This window comes from Pseudopodoces humilis, chromosome 9 (genome assembly GCF_049639895.1).
Source record: "Pseudopodoces humilis isolate 2021_Gansu_Grassland_sample_001 chromosome 9, ASM4963989v1, whole genome shotgun sequence".
NCBI classification, from domain to species: domain Eukaryota; kingdom Metazoa; phylum Chordata; class Aves; order Passeriformes; family Paridae; genus Pseudopodoces; species Pseudopodoces humilis.
In genome coordinates, this window is record NC_142208.1 from 12,593,843 (window position 1) to 12,612,627 (window position 18,785).

Consider the following 18,785-nt stretch of genomic DNA (forward strand, 5'->3'; position numbering starts at 1 on the left):
AAATTTAATTAAGCTATTAAAATCTATTTTACTACAAAGGTTGAAGCAAAAAAAAAAACTGTGTATGAAGCTGTCAGCTCTATTCCAATTTGAACATTAATTTCTTCATCAAAATCTTTATGTTGTGTGGGACCCCAGACAGCAATCTACTCAAAATCTGTTCACAACATCAGGACAAAGTCTAGACCAAGGTCACCTGTGTATGTATGTACTTGCTAACTTCAGGTATTATGAATGGTCCAGTGGAATACTTCACTGAGACGGCTTAGAGTGCCCACAGGAAAATGCACACAAATACTGGCCAGTTTAAGGTTCTGACTTGCTTTTTTATTCCAGGATATTTTCTCCAATATCTGAAGATGACTGGTTTATGCATTTCTGTTCAACGCCAGCTCTGGCACTTCATTTGTGTAAGGCATGAAGAGTGGTAACATCCCTTAATAACTAACCCATGCAAAATAAACAGAGAGAACAGTTAATTCCATAGGAGCATGAGGCACCCCACAGATGTAACGCATCTACACCCACAGGCCAGCCCGAGTGACTTATTCCACACTCCCGAGGGGATACGGCCACTTGCGGTCTGATCTGAGAGCTCCAGCCCCCACGCTCCGAGTAACAGAACACCTCCAAAAATATAGATCAAAGAAACTCAGCGTGCCATGGTCTTTAGGAAACATAACAAAAAATAATTTAAAATCACAACCAGCATTTAGAGAACACGCTTAGTTTAATAATAAGGGTTATTTTTATTATCATGGTGCCCAAGAGCCCCAGCCACCAATCAGGGCTCCCACCGCAGCAGGACTGCACACCATGCAAAAGGCACCCTTTTAGTACAGCTTATTCTGCAGCACTTCAGCCCCCAAACGAGGCTCTAAAGCTGCAAAAACTGAGCAGGGAGCAGGAGAGGCACAGAGCCAGGGGCTGCTGCCAGCTGGCCTCGGTGGAGGCCACGGCTCCCGGAAAGGAGCCGCCTGCGCTGGACCGCCTGCCCCATGCAGGCACCAACAGGAGGTCGCCCACCAGCTACTGGCTCCCTTCAGGAAGGGTGGGAAGAGCAGATGCTAGCAGGAATACTTTAGGGCCACAAACTGGAGCTTGGCTCTCCCTTCCAGGTTTCAGCTTTTGATCTTACTGCACACTTTGTGACAATACACAGCCACCTTTTCTGCCAGGGGTGTGATAGAAGAATCCTGTAGCCACACCAACCACAGGGAAGGATGGCCTTCAAGGTCCATGATAGCCCCTCCCTGACTGCACAGTGTAAAGTTCCCATGACCTGGTTTGACAGAAAAGGAAATAATCCATTTCAGATGAAACACAGGTTGTTCAAAGGAGAAAGAAAAATAAAAAAAGGTCTCCTAAGATCTGCATTAGGGCTTTTATTCCGCAGAAACCAGAGTCACCCTCTGCAAAACAGAAGCCTCAGAGCTGGGGGTAGGTCCAAAATGGAAGAGCTAACCAGCAGGATGTAGCACAGCTGGTTTCAGCGGCAGTTCACACACTACCTCCTACCTCACATGACGTACAAGGGAGTTTTAAAAGGCTCAGGTTCTCCAGCAATCCCAAACAACCCATCCCATCCAGAGGACAACACCAGGCAGCACGGAAAGGAACAAGGCTTGAGGGGGACTGCTCTGTGCCATGGGTAGGCCTGGCCCCATCATTCTTCCCCAGTGCCCTTAACCACAAACCAGCTGGAGACTGAGCCCTTCCAGCATCTTTTCAATTCTCCAGGCCATGTAGGTGGAGATGCCAGAGGCCTCCAGCCTCCCAAGATCATACAATGGATGAAGGGCTTTAGGCAGGAACCTGCATGGGCATGGTCCTGCAGAACTAAGTTCCCTTTATTTGGGTCTTGCTTTCAGGACTCCTGACTAGTTACAGAGGCTGCTTTAACAGATGGCAAGCAGTGCCCAATGTAGGGAAGGTTATGTGCAATTTAGGTTTTCATTTAGTGAGAATCTACCTGCCCCCAGCAACAGATGCTCTTGTACTAATAGGAAAACAAGTTTATGCAAATCAAAATATTGTGGTTTTAATGACTTGATCCAATCTATTTACAAGCTGGGTTTATTATTTTCTGCTAATTGTGAGGCTGTGGATCTGTCTTATTTTCCTAGGCAGGAGGGCCAGTTAAAGCAATCTTTCCTGCCTCCATGCCGGCCACAGAGCTCTGCTTCCAAATCCTCTGCTGCCCATGTGATTGGTGCAGGCATGCAGGGAAACGGACTGGGAAAAAAATGTATAAGAAACACAAAAGGGTATTTTTGTTTTCATCCTCATCAGTTCAGCAGTCTGATTCATTGTGCACCTGCACAAACATTTATGCTAACACAGCATAAGGATGGGAATTGGGAACCAAGAGGCTTAAGTAGTCCTGACAGTACAAAACCACAGGATGGAAAGAGGGATTGTCCACCTTTCTCCCAGAGCAGCATGTCCACACTGGGCATCATGGTACAGCTCCCCTCAGCATTAATGGCATCATTTTTTCCTGTCCAGGAGAAGTGAATGAAGAAAGCCATAAAAGATGCTGACCCATATACAAGGCTCCCACCACAGTGCAGTGATGGCCCCTTGTTTCCATGCCACCCTGCCTTCCCTGATGCCCATCAGCCCTGTGTTAGTGGCACACAATCAGCACCACCTCCGGGACACCATTTAGCTATCCATTTGAGAGACAGTGAGGAGAGGCATAGATGGGACCCAGCACACAGCTACACACCTTCCCCTCTGTTATTCCTGCTGCCATAGAGGGTGGGGGAAAGGGAAGGGATGTGGCCCTGCCAGGGATACCACACTCAAAGCCTTGTGTTGCTAGCACCAAAGCTTGCACACTTTCCAAAAGTCTCCATCTTATTTTCCAAAACTCACCATCCCACCAGCCAATGAATGGTTCCCTTCAGCAAACTCAGTATTAAATCAGTTAAGGCTGGTAAAAGGTATTCAGTTCAATGGGACTTAGAGGAAAAAAAAATGCACGTGAAGGTGTCCAAAGACATTGGCTATGTTACATAAATATAAATACTCAGAAAAATAGCTTCTCTTGTACACTCATCAATGTCAGAAGAATATTCTGTTGAAGAAAAAAAGTGTTTCTAGAAAACCAGGTTGTTGCACTGTTCTGAGGTGTATGAAAATACTCTTTGTTTTCTGGGGGAACTGCAAGGTGCTTGCACCTTGAGAAAAGTGTCACAGCCTGAAGCCTGTTGAGCTGAGCTCAAAGAGAGGTCCTGGCCCTCCATCTGCTTAGCTGGGGTGCTCCTAACCATCCTTCCACTGATGTGGAAACCAGGCAGACATGGACAGTGGAATCAGTCGTAACTAACACAGCTGAAAATGAACCTTAACAAGACAACAAACAAACAACAAAACCAGCCACAATAAAAACATTCCAAAACCGCAAAAGTGTTCTCTCAATCCAGTCATCAAATCCTGCTAACCAGTAGGGGGGAAGGGGTGGGATGTAAATTGGGACACAATTATCTCATATTTAAATGGTTCTATTCAAAGGACCATTTCTAATGGACACTTTATTTGTTTGATTTATGTAAACAGCTTCTAGTACAACAGAAAGACAGCTACATTCTAACCATAAGCACAGAGCAGCGAAACTGTAAGAACTCCTTGCAGATACTCAAATAGCACAATCACAGAGAGGACAGGACATACTGCCGGGCACTGCGGTCGCACCTGCAGCAGCGCTGGGGGCTGCGCTTCTTAGGGCTCCTGGTATTCACCAGTGTGCTGCATTCTGGAGCTGTGCTCCCCAAGGCCCAGAGCCAGGGAGCCTCACACATGAGCCAGACAGCCAGCACCCACAGCTGGGGCTGCCCTGCCCACACTGCAGTCCCAACATGCCCGTGTGTGTTGGCAGCTTCTCCCACCGTGGACAACACAGTGCATATGAACTCAAAAGGGTAGTCTTGCAAGACTGCATAGTAATAAGAAAGTAATCCAGTACCTTTCTGGAGCAGGGCATTGGTGTCACATCCACTTGTCTAAGCAAAGTGGCAGAAACTTCTGGTCATCAAAACTTCTAAGCCATTAATTTATCAATATTAAAGTCTATTAACTAAAACCCAAGAGATTAAGGTTGAATTACGAATAAAAAAAATATTTGAACATTTTAAAACATATTCTGACATGTTATGCTTTTTAGCAATAGTTACATTACAGGACATGTGTTTGACACTTATTTTCTAGTGTTCAAAAAACATTTCAGTTGCTAGCTCTTTGCCATCTGTTTCCCATCATTATTTCATTAAAATACTTTTCATATCCTTATAGTAGAGGAGCAAGACTGCTTCCTATGTGACGGGATTATCACCTCCCTTACTTAAACAGCATCATTCCAGTATTTTTTTTCATTTATTTTTTGAAGAGGCATATGTACCTCCTCCAAACTCCACCCAGCAAGGGCTAACAAAGCAAGCTTGTTAAAACCAGACAAATACATCTCCTTCTCTCCACCTGTCAAGAACACTTCTCCAAAGTCTCTGAGGAAACTAAATCAAATAACTCATCTGCTGCAATAAGCGTGGGGATTTTCCTCCCTGAAAGGGAAAACTCACACTTCAATACACCTTGGATGAAAACCAAGGTCCAATGTACAATATGTAGCTTACACCACACAAAACACCATTCCCAGGCAAAATACTAGAGCTCAACAGCTTACACTGCTGTGAGTACCTGTGCAGGGGCAAAGTCGCCCACATACAAGGAAGAGGTGGTTTCTGAGAAGTTATCAGGAGCGAGTGCAATAATTCTTACCTGGAAAATGCTGTTTGCAGCTGCTCACCGATTTGTCAGCACACATGCTGCTCTCACCTCATGATTTATGATGCTCTCTCCAGCACTGAGACTTCTATTACTGTCCTCGTTTATTGCCTGCAGCTGTCATTCTCACCAATAATTCTACAGTTGTTTGTAGGTGAGGTATCAAAGGTATTTAGTGTGCACCTAGAGACGTAATTTTAATCAAACCTACTCACAGGCAGTATTTAAACGTTAGAACAACTGCACAGAGTGCAGCAATTAACGTGAACTTGACCAACCAAAATTATGACAGCCAGAAACGTTTACTCATAAATGCCTCAAAAGGATGGATGTCCAACAGGCCTGTGAACACCTGCTGATTTGTAAATGAAGATAAAAATAGTACCCATAGATCACAAAGCCTTCCGACAGGTATTTGAATGCACAATAAATATTAACACAAGTTCAGCAATTTCACTTTCTATGGCCAAAATGTTGCTATGGCACTAAATGCAGCTACATCTTTTTCACTACATATTTTTCTCAGCCAGTTATTTCCCCCTTAAATTAGTTGGGTTTTCCAGCATCTCCTCAAAAGCAGCTGAGTCTGCCCAGTTTAGAATAACGACAGTGGAAGGGAAAAAATTTTACATACAAAGATTTCCCTTTTAGAGATCTGTGTTTTCTAGACATTAAAATTTTGCAAATCAGAAATTCTGACCCACTGCAGTCCTTAATTTTTTTGGAAGCCACAAGTTGCTCAATGATTTGAAAAAAAGGGCAAGCAGTGTTATTAAGTGTGACTACCAACTGCACTACCCTGCTCTGAGAAAGGGTGGCAAACACCCTCCGTGGGTGAATTGGACCTACCACGACCTAACATGGCATGAAAATGCAACAGAAAGCGAGAAACGAGTCCTGGAGCTAAGCCTAATAGTACTTTCATGTGTACTCTAAAGCTCCAACTCCTTCAGTGAACCAATTATAACAGCATCTCAGTCCATTGAATGAGTTTCTAGTGCTTGTGAGCCAAGACAAAACCTGAAAATATGAACTCTAAACAGGGTACTAAAGGCTGCTTTTGCAAAAGAATTCGAGTTTATTTTTATTTAAAAATATTTGATTTGCCTGGATTCTAATGGCTGAATATTTTAAGGCTGGCAATCTTAAATTAGTCTAATCATTAGCCCAAGCACCAAAACCCACTTCCTGTATTGAAAGTTTTTTTATTCAAGACTATCCACACTGCATAGCTTGAAAATGGCACGCAAGGCAAAAGCAATTGTGAATTTACAACCAAAAGGTAGCCTGAAGGCCATCACTGTCACAGTCAAGCTTGATTTATAGCTGAACAGATAGTGTCAAAATATAAACTACAAATTAAGCACAACTCTAGGTAGAAAAAAATGATAGCTTTACATTATGGTGATAAACTACCAAAGAAGCTCTGCTGTTTTTAAGCTGTTAATACTTGCAATATATGCAGATACTGATAGGTCTTATTACATCCCCATGTTCCAATCCCTTCAGCCAAGATGATGGGTCATGCTGAGAGAGTTGTGCAGAAGATGCACTCACTAATTGTGAGCCCACATTAAACTATGAGCTGGTGTGCAGAAGACTCGTTTCAGGTTAGGGAACAGAATCTCCTTGTAGAAAGAACACTAACTGTAGCACATTTCAGAGTTCAGGAATCTTTTAGTTATTTAAAACCACAATATACCATTTGTTTCCCATAGCATTTATTAGGAAAACAGATCAGAATTGGTTGTATATGCCTCATTAGGGGAAAAAAAAAAAAAATCCACCATGAAAAAGCTGACCTTACCTACATTTTTAAACTTAGGGCAGCTGAGAGGTCATTTAAACTATAATTGTTCTTAGATTCAAACACAGATACAGATTCTACCCTCAGATGATGTCTCTAGGATCTGATCACTCAAGCATGTATATGATTCTTCACTGACAAACCACCTGACTCCTCTACTTGTGCAACTTGCATTACTCATAAGAAATCCTTGGCAGAGGCAGAACAACATATGTTAATTACTGGGCTGCATTATAATGGGTCTGACATCTTGTTTCTCATCCAGGGTTTTAAAATAAAAGGAAACAACAGTCTCTTTCAATACAAAAGTACATATTTTTGCATCTCAGGCTAAAAATATTCTACGTTAAAAACACAAATAGATCAACTGCCAAAGAATCCTTGCCTCTTCAGTGTTCTTTTTTTGGGGGTTTAATTTAAACAATGAAAGCAAGCAAAGAGGTTGGAGTATATGTCTTCACCTTTCATTTACTACAAAATATTTCTAAATTGGGCGCAACAGGAAAAATGGGAGCTTGACTCCTCAATATTTCGTTTCTTGTATAAACAGTTTTTCAAGTAATGTTGGCTGCCAGTTTCTTCAGAAAAATAAGTTATAAATTCATGAAAACTGAGGAGGAGCATGACTAGAGCAAATACATACTTTAAAATATATTTTTATTTTTCATATGGCAGGAGATATGTACTATTTTTTTATTTTATGCTTTAATATGCTGGGATATTGCTAGAACAAGATGCTGGCAACATTTTAAGCATTTTTGGTTTACATTTCTCTTTATCGAGAAAGAGATATTGAGGCCCATAGCTGCAATTTCAGAAAAAGGAGTAAGACTCCACACTGACATGTTGCTTCTTTTTGGGTGACCAAATTCAAATTTTTAAATCTGAATTTCAAATTCTATAACACTGTAAAACTGCTAGAAACATGAAGTTTCATTGAAATTTTCAAAACACTAATATCATAAATTTAGGCATTGTACCATATTTTCTTCCACAAAAGGTGTTGCAAAAAAGTTGATACATTGAATATACATGCATTTAAGATGCAAAACCTTGAAGAATACACTGAAAACGCTGTCTCAGGAGTTCAGGGGTTTTTTTCTCGAAGTGATTGAACAAGTGTATCACACGCCTGTGAGCAGAAACCTGCTGGGCCATCCATCGTTCCCTCCTTGCCTAGCCCAGGTTCCCTGCGCTGGGTGCTGCACTGCGGCAGCGCTGGGCCCTCTCTGAAGGCAGAGTGCCAGCCAAGAAGCTCCAGCCAGGAGCAGACAGATGGTGGCCAATAAGGAAACTATCACAGCATCTTAGTCACCATGGCACAGCCTGGGCACCACACAATAGCAGCCTGACCAGCATCGACTTTATCCTCGTTTCAGCTCGTTAATGTGTTTACCTGCATATGCCTGGTGCTCCCAGCTCTGGGCGCACAGACACCGAGCTGTCTTGGGTGAACCACTCCAGTGGCACTCAGTGGTGCTCACTAGGACTCATCACAGCCTATCAGAGAGTTAAAGGCAGATATCCAAAGGTTACAAAACACTGCCTTAAGTGCAGCATACCAACTACCGCTCTGTGGGAGCAGCTATGCTCTAGGGTAGCTAAGAGGAAACACGCCAAAGTCTTAAAAATAGATGTTCCAAGTACCGATTAGTTAACAAAAGAAGCATCAACAGAAGAATCCTAAATTTTCAGTATTTTTTCTGTTTATTTGGGGATAAAACAACCTTGCTTAGAGATAAGACAAGCAGAACAATCCTGAATTTAAGGCACTCATTTGTTTCCCCCCCAGCCAGTTCCTCAAAGCTCGGCTCTGAACCTTCCACTAGCAGCCACTGCCACTACCTCAACCTTGTCCTTCACTTCCTTGCAGACCCTACACCTCTCAGGTGCTTTTCAATTGGTTCCTTTACAAAAGAACAATCTGCCATGAATACAGGTAGAATAGAAACGATTGCAAATATTTTCAGAACCCATCTTAATCAGAAAAGCTGTGAAGCACTAACTATCCGCAGCACTGCCCTTTGCAGAAAGAACCAGTGCCTCACCCAAGCCTGTGCAGCACCGAGCACCATCTGGTCTGTGCCCCAGGGGCCTTTCCACTCTCCCAACCTGCACAGCTCAGCCAGTGCCACCGGCAGTGGAATCCAGCAGCTCCGCTCTCCCTGCCGCACACACTTCGAGGACACAGCAATTTCATGTGGATGTTTTAAAATATGTATCATCTGTCCTGTTGCTGATTCCTTCTGAAGTATAAACCATCTCTGAATAGCCATCCCTTTTTGTGTAATTCATACCCAAGGATCACTCAGAATGCAAGGACTGGTCTCCAAAGGAAGCATTTATAATGCTCACACAAGTCCAAGTACAGCATCTTTCATATTTAAACTGTACCTTTGCTAAACGCCAGGTTTTTATTATCAACAAACATTGCAAAGGTTCCCCTGGATTAATTCTGTACTCCCATCTCTCGCTGGTCCCCAACAGCTGGTGTTTCACTTCTCCTTTGCTAAAGAATAACAAGGCCAAATGCAACAGTGCCTCCTGAGTTACACATGAACAAGTGCCTGGTGCAGAGGTGAGACTTTGTTTAGTGGAGTCTGAAGCCCTCCTGGGTATCCTGGGTCACATCTCCTGTCCACCTGCTGCCACAGAGCCCAGAGAAGCAGGATCACAGAGCCCCCCATTTTTTCCTTCCTTCCAGTCCCATCTCAAAGCAGATTGGGAAGTGAAAGCCAGTGCTGAGCAGTGCTGAGTAAGCCCTTCCTCTGCAAGAGCTCCCCACGACCACATGAATTGCTGTGGCAGAAGCAGGTTCAGAGCCAGCGATGCAGCCCGAGCAAAGCAGAGGGCAAATGACTGAGAAAGGACACAGCACCCACACTCTTACATTGCTAAAAAGCTGCAGGAAGAAGATGGGAGCCCAAGTGTTTTAACTTGCAAGGCTGATTTAACAAAGTCTGAAAGGGCTCTGCTAGTGACCCAAAATAACTTCTCCTTACATAATACTGTTATAATTTTAATGTGAGAGATGTCAGAGTATTACGGTGCCAAAAGCCAAAGCTACGCATTCATTTGGAAAGCTAGTAGGCTCCCATCTCTAATGGTATCTAACTCCAGCTGGACTGCAACCCAATACCTTTTAAAACAGTGATGTAGATTTTTGGAGAAATGTCACACTTGAGAGAACAAACAAAGACCCAAGTACAGTTCCTGAAACAAACATCTACAAGCAGGACTGACAGCTGCTTTAAGTCTCACCAGGTGAGACATATCAGAGTGGATATCTCAGAATCAAAAAGGGACTTGTGAATGGGATTAATCTGAACACTACTTTGTAGAGAAACAGCCTTGACTGCACAACACACATTGAATTCACCTTTTCAGTCACAGAACTACCATCCACATCTGTGCATAAGTACCTACTGCAACTCAGCATCTGTGAAACAGAAAGGTAAGGTTTTGTGGTTTTGTAAAACACCTAAACGACAGTGAACTGAGCATGCAGATAGTCAGGATCACAAAAGCATGTACAAGATGACAGTTCACTGGCCTGACATCCTTTAGAACAAGAATTCCAGTTTAAAAAAAAAAAAAAAAGCTTAATTCAATGTAAAGTGCATCAACCTGTGCTAAGCAGAAAAGAGAAGTTTTACTTGCAAAGGGCTGGGAAAGCCTTGGTTTGCTGTAAGAGAGACCTAAGCCTAAGCTGTATAACAGCTGTGAAGAAGTTAACTTCTCTGATCCCACTGCTGGGGAAAGAGTTATAAGCATTAAACAAACACAGAATTTACAAGAAGGAAACTAAGAGACTGAGTAGACTGCCTGACAACCGTATCATTCCTCTTTTCCCCTGCAAACCTGTGGGGTAATAAACTCTTCTCTCTTTCATCTATGGGCAGATGTATAAACAGGCTGCTTTCCCAATAATTCAGTGTCAGTGAAGTCTCTAAAACTGCTTTTTAAAGCATTTTCTTGCCCCCTTTTTTTTAGGGGGAGGTAGATTTGGAGTAGTTTGGTAGGACAGGGGGAGATAATCAAATGGCTCTTCCATTCATCTAAAAATATATAACAGTTTTAAAACTGAAGTGTAAAAGTGCTTATTGTCAAAATAGTTTAGCTGCAGGAACTTGTATTTGCAATGTATTTTAAGCATTCTTTAAGAAAATTTTCATGTTTATAAGGCTTCTTTTTGTCATTTACAATAGCCAAGATTTTAGAGATGTGCAATACTAATGAAAGCAAAGGCTTATGTGAAACTAATGATACGCAAGTTATTTCTTAATTTCACATTATCTATGGGGGCATCCCACCTTCAGGCTGCACAAACAGAAGTGCTGTTCAGACTGGGCACAGACAGCAGGACAGCAGTTGACGAATTTCTCTCATTTCCTCAAGAAAGTGGCTGTAGTTGGAAGGGTTGAGGTCTTGCAACTGAGGGCTCAAGCATCTCCTCCCTATCGTTCAACTCTCTTGTGGTGGTTTTTTTCCCCTCACACATCACAATCACACCTCTAAAATAACCAAGAGCAGATGGTAACCTTTGAGCTGGAGAATGCCCATCTAGCAGGTGGCTGCTGGACAACAGTCACATCCAAGAGCACAGGGGAAGGGTCTGAATTTCACACAAAATCAACACCATAAAAGCACCTTACGAGTTTACAATGACTTCTGTTTTTGATGAAGTAGACTCCAAAACCCCTTTTGTCAGTGTGAGACCAGACAATTTCCAGGGAAGTCCCCTTTCAAACCTTTTCAAGCACCAACTGCCCCACAGTGTCAGCCTCAGCACTGTCCTGCACTTCTCCCTCATCCCATGATGCCCTTATTTATACAATAAACCAGTATTAGATCAGCTCATCTGTTTTCAGAATGGGTGTTCAAAAACACAAGAAGAGAAACCTGCACTGCAGAATTTACTGATGGAGATACAGAGGTGTGTATTTCAGAGCAGCCTAAAAGACTCCACTGTTCTCAGAGGGAATCAGGAATTTAGCCAAGAAACAAGCAGATACACATCAAGGGAACTGTTTTGCTACTAAATGGCCAACTGAAGCCCCTACTATTCTGTCATATATCTGTGTCACTGCAGTCCCAATAAATAATGCTTTCTGATTACTTATGAGACTATCTAGAAATCTCTAAGACAGATACTGTTCACTGTGCCAGCCAGTCAGTCATCAGAGCCCTGAAGTCTCAAAGGAATGAAAAACTACATGAATCCAAAAGACAACACAAACTTGTTGTCAAGGTATCGCTTTTTTCTCTTACTCTTCAAACATGTTTTTACCTAATCAGCAAAGATGACAAAGGTATTTCACAGCACAAAGAGCTGCCATTTGAACGAGGCAGGTTCCCCACAATTGTGCATTAGATCAAGCAGTCAGTATTCTCTAGTTAATGCTTTCTGGACCAAGCTGAGTATTAAACTAAATTACCAGAAGAGTTTACCAGTTACCAGGCAAAGAGCTGAGAACATGAGAACCAGTAAGATTTGAAGAAAACCAAATAAAGACAACAAACAATCTCCATACCGGTTTTGCATGACATTATCCAATGCATTACTTCTGTGGCTTTCATTCTTATGCTATCTTTGACAACACATATATATTATCTATATGTTAAGAGTTGTTCCCCTTTCTGAAGTCAGGCCCACAACAGTGCTGCTTTTCCCTGGAAATAAAGAATACTTACAGCAACCACAGTCCCTCCGTTCCCACAGACAATACTGACTACCGAAAAACTGACATATAGTTCTACAGGGAGAGTAGGCTGGCTACAGATGGCAGGGATGAGAACTGGCTACGGATCAGGCAGCTGGACGATCGCCTGGGTAGGTTTCACAGCACTGAAGGAGGATGTCTTAGCAAGGAGGACCTGAGTTACAAATCATGTCTCCACCATCCACTGACATAAGACAGGACAAACAAGCAAACAAAAAATGAATAAGAAACTTCTTATACAGACTAACAATGAACAGTAGAGGTAATACAAACTCCCACTTCTATGAGATTTGCACAGGTTTGTAGCATTGTGCATATCAATTGGTTTTGAGCAATTTCTTTTCCTCCCTCCCCCTGCCTGGTATTGAGCCAGGAGCCTTCCAGCTTCACTCTGGGAATCAAGTCAGAGCTGGTCTGCAGAATCAAAACAAACCCTGGATTACCAGCCAGGGGATATGCTTCCCACATTTATGTTAATAGAATGTTACTGTGATAGGTTGTATGTAACTACCCCAATATTAGTACACTAGACAAAATACAAACCAGCTTCATCTATAGAATTATCCAAGTAAAGGACAGAAGTCCCTTTTCAAGCTTAGATATTTCACTAGATCCTAAACCTTATTTAAAAATGCATCAATCATCACCAACTGGAAAGGATTTCTTGGATGTTACACCATCCACTACAGGAGTAAAAATTACTTTCTCTGTCTGCTACTACAGAACTAAAATGTATAAGCAACTGGAGGAAACTATAGGTATTCCAGCATGAGTGTGATCACCAATGTGAGTCTACAGAAGGGCAAGTTCTGTTAAAGAATGAGTCATTCCCTGTGGAGTAACTTAATTTCTATTGACACTTACAGGAGAAATCAGGTTGAAAGTGATTTTGTCTGTCTAAGAACAACTTTGTGTTTTTTTACTGGATACCTAATACCCATAGAAATCTGCCATGCTCCATAAAGGGAAGGGCAGAGGCACTTTACTGAAGCTGGGAAACTTCATCTTTGCAGGCAATGTAGACTTCAGTGTATCTTAAACTATCAGAACCAAAAATAACATGTAACAAGTGTAAGGCCATCTCGTACTCTCATAATACACTACTGCCTCCAACAGTCTAGCTGTGGAGATCCATTACAACTCATTGCCTGGACGTTTCCCTAGCAGCCTATATTCTCTTTAAAATATTCTACATTAGCCAAGCTGAATGCTAATGATCACGTGAGACCCAATGGAAGTAAAGAATTGAAAATTGCTACATAAGAATTTTCTGCTTTATAGTAAGAAGGGGGGAGGAGGAAATCAATACGGCAAAACAATCTTTTAAGCCAAAGACACTATTTTAAACCAGAAATTATTTCAAATACCCCTGACCACTCAACTTGTCATCAGCAGGAAGGCTTACATACACTAGGAGTGAAGATGTGAATTGAGTGTAAGGAAAACATACAATATCTGAGCAGGAGGTCTATCTGTGGTGGTTCTATAATGATGTGTTGTTTACCTGTGTTTTGCATTAAAGCACACCTAAATGGATAAAGAGGGCTTGTGTTGCTTGCCCCACAACAGGCAGTTGACAGGAACAAGCAAAATCCAACATAAACTCTTCGGCAATATTCTCACCGCTTTGCTGTAACACAGGATAGGATTTCACAAAAATTGGTCTAACTAGGAGTGAACAAATTAGCCAATTGCATAGTGGTCAAATTTGCCACCACAGGCATTAACTGCAGTCCTACTTATTTATGAGAAACAGGCTTCCCAGGTAACAACCCAAGCTCACGCCTCCTGCAGCATTTGATCACCCACGTTGTTAGAGCAGCACAGCAGGCACCACGAGTTCCTGGCCAGCCACTACCTCCATTTCTCAAAGTCACATTATCCTCTGTGTGACTGGAAAAAGGCTGGATCCCTGTTGTTCTGAAACCTATCAACAACATCGGAAAAGGCAAAATGAATTCCAACTCTTTTTCCTTTCCTAGATCTATTTTTCTTCCTTTTCAGGAGAGAAACCAAGTTTCCAGGCTGGTAGTACAAACATCAAGTTGCTAAAAACCAGCCAACATTGTCTCCAGCTATAGTATCAGTGATGTAAATGCCATCCATGAGGGTTTGGGGTGTTGGTTTGGTTCGACTTTTTTTTTTTTTTTTTTTTTTTTTTTTTTTTCCCCGACAGAAAACCTTTGGAGCCCATAAATGTGGAAGAGATTTGGGGCAAAGGGCAAACAACTCCCAAGAAAAGTTATGAATGGAACTATGCTACAGAGCCTTGCCCTTCCAATCCTTGTACAGGAGAAATCATTCAGATGGTGCAAAAACTGATCCATTATCTTCTGTGGGTTTCTTAAAATAATCTAAAAACAGAATTGTACACCATACCAAGATCGCAGATTTATTTCATCTCAAGAGAGCACAAAACATTCTCTGTACATATGCACAGCAACTCACTTCTTTCCTGAAACAAAGTTTTCATTGATCCTTTGCCACAGACTCAATTATTGTTTCTAATCATGATCAACGTTTATTTAAGGTATTGTGAACTGTAAACAATACAAACAATAAAAGCATCTGTCCATGTTGACATGAATGTAAGTGGCAGGTTAGATACCTATATCAACTGGTCTCAAAGGTGTTCTTCTTAAATTCAGAAAGCCCGAAGTAAATTTAAATTACAATTTACAGAATAATCTTGAAATCAGACACTTTTCGAGGTAGTGTTATCTTGTGTAGATAAAAATCACAATCTGTCAATTCAATCCCAGGAAATTCTTCATTGTTTTAAAACATAATCCTAAGGCTTTTTTTTTAAAGCTTCTTTCTTTTTTTTAATTCAATGGATTTTGCAAAATTCCTGGTCCTCCTTGTAACCATGGGGAAAAATAATCCTCCTCTTGTAATATAGCAATTATATACACACATATATATATATTATATATATATATATATATATGTAAAAGGAGTAGAAATCAAGGCACTTTGAGGCAACACCTAAAAAGATAAAAAAAGTACTTGACTATGGGATATTCAGGGGATTTCAACTCAGGTTTTCCATAGCCTCATTGTAAAAATAAGCGACCTTTTCCTTCTCCTCCTCCCCACCCCAAACTCTGAGGAAAAAACAGCCACCAAATGCACTCAGCTAGCCTCCAAGTCACACGTGCTCCATTGCAGATCTTGCTTTCAATGTCTCTTTTGTTTGATGGCTGGTGTTTCAACATCCTCAGCTTGGAACAGAAAAAGGTCAGAGCGAGTCTTCTGGCATTCACAAACCTGCACCAGGCCCCGCCAAGAGAAGATTGATGCCATAGTACATTTTCCCCAGTCCAAGAGAAGGAAGTGGAGCTCTGAAGGCACGACCAACTATGTTGGTCAGAAGGATTCATTTCCCAAAGATGTTTAGCTTTGCTACATTCCTTTGTCAAACCTCTCTGTTGGTGCTAGTAATATTTTTGAGTTACCCACAGTGTGATGTTACAGCCCCAGTATTGTAACCTGAAGAGTTAACCAGTAAGTCGTTTTAGCCATACATTCCAGCATACAGCTTTGTTTTTTTTTTTACTCCCCTCCTGATTTTGTTCACTCCTAGGTTATCCTCAGCGCCCTCACACCTGCCTGCTGCCCTCTCCTTTCCCCTGCATGGAGAGGAGAGGCTGCACCATTAAATTTCCAGTGTGCAAGGCCAAGGTCCGTTCCACAGCTAGAGAGAAGCTGTTGCTAAAGATTCCTTAAAAGCTTTGGCACTTCACAGCACTTGGAACTACTCAACCAGAGCTGGGAGCCAAAGCTTTGCCACACCATTAATGGGCTTTTGCCCTTTTAAATTTTATAAGCCTGTCGCCTTTCTGATGCGCACAGTTTTATTCGGAGCCCTAAATGGCCATTTCATATTTAAAAGAAAGCTTGCATAGGTAGCACCCTAAAACTACCCCAGGTCATTCATCACCCCAGCACTCCTACTGTCTCTTAGGAAACCTTTGATAGAGCATTTGTTCAGGCTGCCAAGTTAAATCCTCTTCTCTCGTGTCAATGCATTGAAAAAAGCAGTCAGAACACCAGCTTCACTCAGGCCTGCTGAAGTAAATGGAGAAAACCAATTCCTCTGGCTCTACAGAGCCATTAAGCCGTTTGCAGATTATTAACTGAAGCACGAAAAAACACACGGCGCACGATCGGAGCAGACAGAGCAGAGCTATGCCTTAAGTTTGCTTCGGTCTCGATAAACTGACGATACAGCCTCAATTTGCACCAACTCGTGCAGCTGCCGGGCTGGTGAGCGGGACCCCGGCAAGCCCAGACAAAAGCGGCGATGCGGGGGTCCCGCAGCCACGGCCGGGCAGGTTCCACCTTTAGCACAGACGGTGACGGGGGCTGCACTCCGAGGGGCACCCCCGAGGCGCCGCCCCGTGTCTCTCATCGCAGCCTCCGAGGCGGCACCGAAATTAAACTTTACACGTGCAAAACAAAGTTTACAGTCTAAAACCCCGATTATAGTAACAACTTCGTCCCCCTGTCTCAGGCTGCCGTACTCCTTCCCCGCTACCGCGCCAGCCCAGAATGTTATCCCGAGCCCCGGGGGAGGGGGGGGGGGGGGGGGACGGACAAGAGCGTGGCTGGATGGCTCCTATTTTTATGTTTACATTCCTGAAGTGTCTTTTAACTGGCTGCCATTCCCCCTCTCCCCGCGAGCAGCTCCGCCGGCCGCCCCTGGAAGCGCTTCTTCCCCCGCTCCCCTCGCACAAAGGCGGGCGAGCTCCGGCCGGGTCGGGCCGGGCAGGGCACCCCCGGCCCTCTGCCCCCGCGCCCCCTCCCCTCCGCCCGGCGGCTTCCTGGACAGATGCACGGGGGGAGGGAGGGGGGCTGCTCCTTCCTCCTGCCTGGCGAGAGAGGCCCAGGTCCCAACTGGCTCTCAAAACCCAGACACAAGGAATTTACACCCAGGCAAGCTTCCCGGAGCCCCAAGAACAGGCGCAAGCTTCCCCACGCGTCTCCCGAAGCCCGCACGGGCGGCCGGGCACGCACACACGGGCGGCCGGGCACGCACGCCCCGAGCCGCAGCCCCGGCCCCGCTGCGGGGCTCCAGCCCGCCCCGACGGCGCCCGCCCCGGCCGGGGGCAGCCGCCGCCCCGGTCCCCGCAGCCCCCTTTGTGCTTGCGGCGGCTCCGACGCCCGCCCGCCTCACGCCGCGGCTGCTCCAAGTTCGCCCCGGGCCGGGTCCCTCCGCGACCCCGCGGCCGGCCCGGGAAGGGCATTGCCCGGGTAGAGCCGCTTCCCCGCCGCCGGGCCCGGCTCCGCGGCTGCTCACCCGCCCTCGCCCCGCGCCCTCGGCGGGGACAGTCTGCCCCTTTAAGAAGTCTCCACACATTTTCTCCCCTTGCAGAATAAATATGTTGTTGTTTTCGTTGTTTTCTTTTTTTTTTTTTTTTTCTTTTCCTCCCTGTACACCTATTTCCCCAGCGTGGCCGTTCCATTGTTTCTGCTCCGCCGAGACGCAACCCCTGCCCGGCCGCGAACGGGGAGGTGCGAGCAGGGAGCGCAAATAGACGCGAAACTTACCTACGGATTGCAAAGCAGCCTTGCAGCAGCAAAATAATAAGGAAGAAGGCAGGCAAAATCCTCTTTCCCCAACTGATTTTGCAGCTCTACTCGGGTATTTTTAAATATATAATTTTGTTTATTCCCCTCCTTTCTTCCTTCTCCCCCTGCTTTCTTTTTTCTTCCTTCTTCCCCCCCTTTTTTTTTTTCCCCTTGCCCACAGACAGTGAAAAGGAGCTCAATGTTAGTGGGTGAGTAAGTGAATCAACTAGCAGAGAGCACAGCAAGTTGAAGTGTCAAATTACATTGGCTATTCTATTACCAAAGGGCCATGCTTTGTGGCTGCTGGCAAAATCTGTCCCAGATTCCTATCTGAAAGGGAGCTGCCTCCTACAGGGATGTTCTTCCCTTCGCCCTCTCCCTTCCCCTCTCCCCCCGCAACACCCCCCTCCCCCGTCCCCCAAATCACGCCAAGTTAAAAATCTTAGATACGAGTTAAAATACAAATATTGTCTTACAGTGTCTTTTAAGGCGGGGATTCTCGTTTTAGTCTTCCTGAATACCAAGCACTCGGAAACCCTTCCACTCTGGAAACTGAAAGCTGGAGAATATGTATACTCCCTTCGGTGTTTTTGTATTATTAAATAGGGGAAAACCACCCTGGACCCAACACACTCTCAAGCATGAGGTGTCTCCGTCTCTGTCGTCTTCACGAGAGAATTTTTACGGGCATGGAAGGAACTACCGGGCGGGCAGGGGGATTACACGGGAACGCCGAGACATCCTGCTGCTCCGTTATTGCACTTTAGCCCCCACCACCCTCCATTTATTGCCACCACCGCCACCCCGGGGGCCGCTGTTATTTTCAGAGCCCGGAGCTCCCGCCACCCAGGTAGGAGCGGGGTTCTCCCGGGGGTCCCCGCTCAGCCGGGGAAGCC

General features: G+C 44.2%; 1 protein-coding gene across 7 annotated transcripts in view; it reads right to left on the reverse strand.

The window, feature by feature from the left end:
- ZMIZ1 (zinc finger MIZ-type containing 1) overlaps positions 1-18,540 on the reverse strand; it is a 338,900-nt gene extending 320,360 nt beyond the window's left edge. For 4 of the 7 annotated variants that reach the window (XM_014250346.2, XM_088059856.1, XM_088059852.1 and 1 more), the window contains exon 1: positions 17,869-18,095. The gene's annotated coding sequence lies outside the window, so the exon portion shown is untranslated. Of the gene's footprint in view, positions 1-17,868; positions 18,096-18,365 lie in introns of those variants that run through there. The other 3 variants (XM_088059853.1, XM_088059858.1, XM_088059857.1) reach the window with 3 other exon arrangements.
- Between the last annotated feature and the right edge of the window lie 245 nt (positions 18,541-18,785).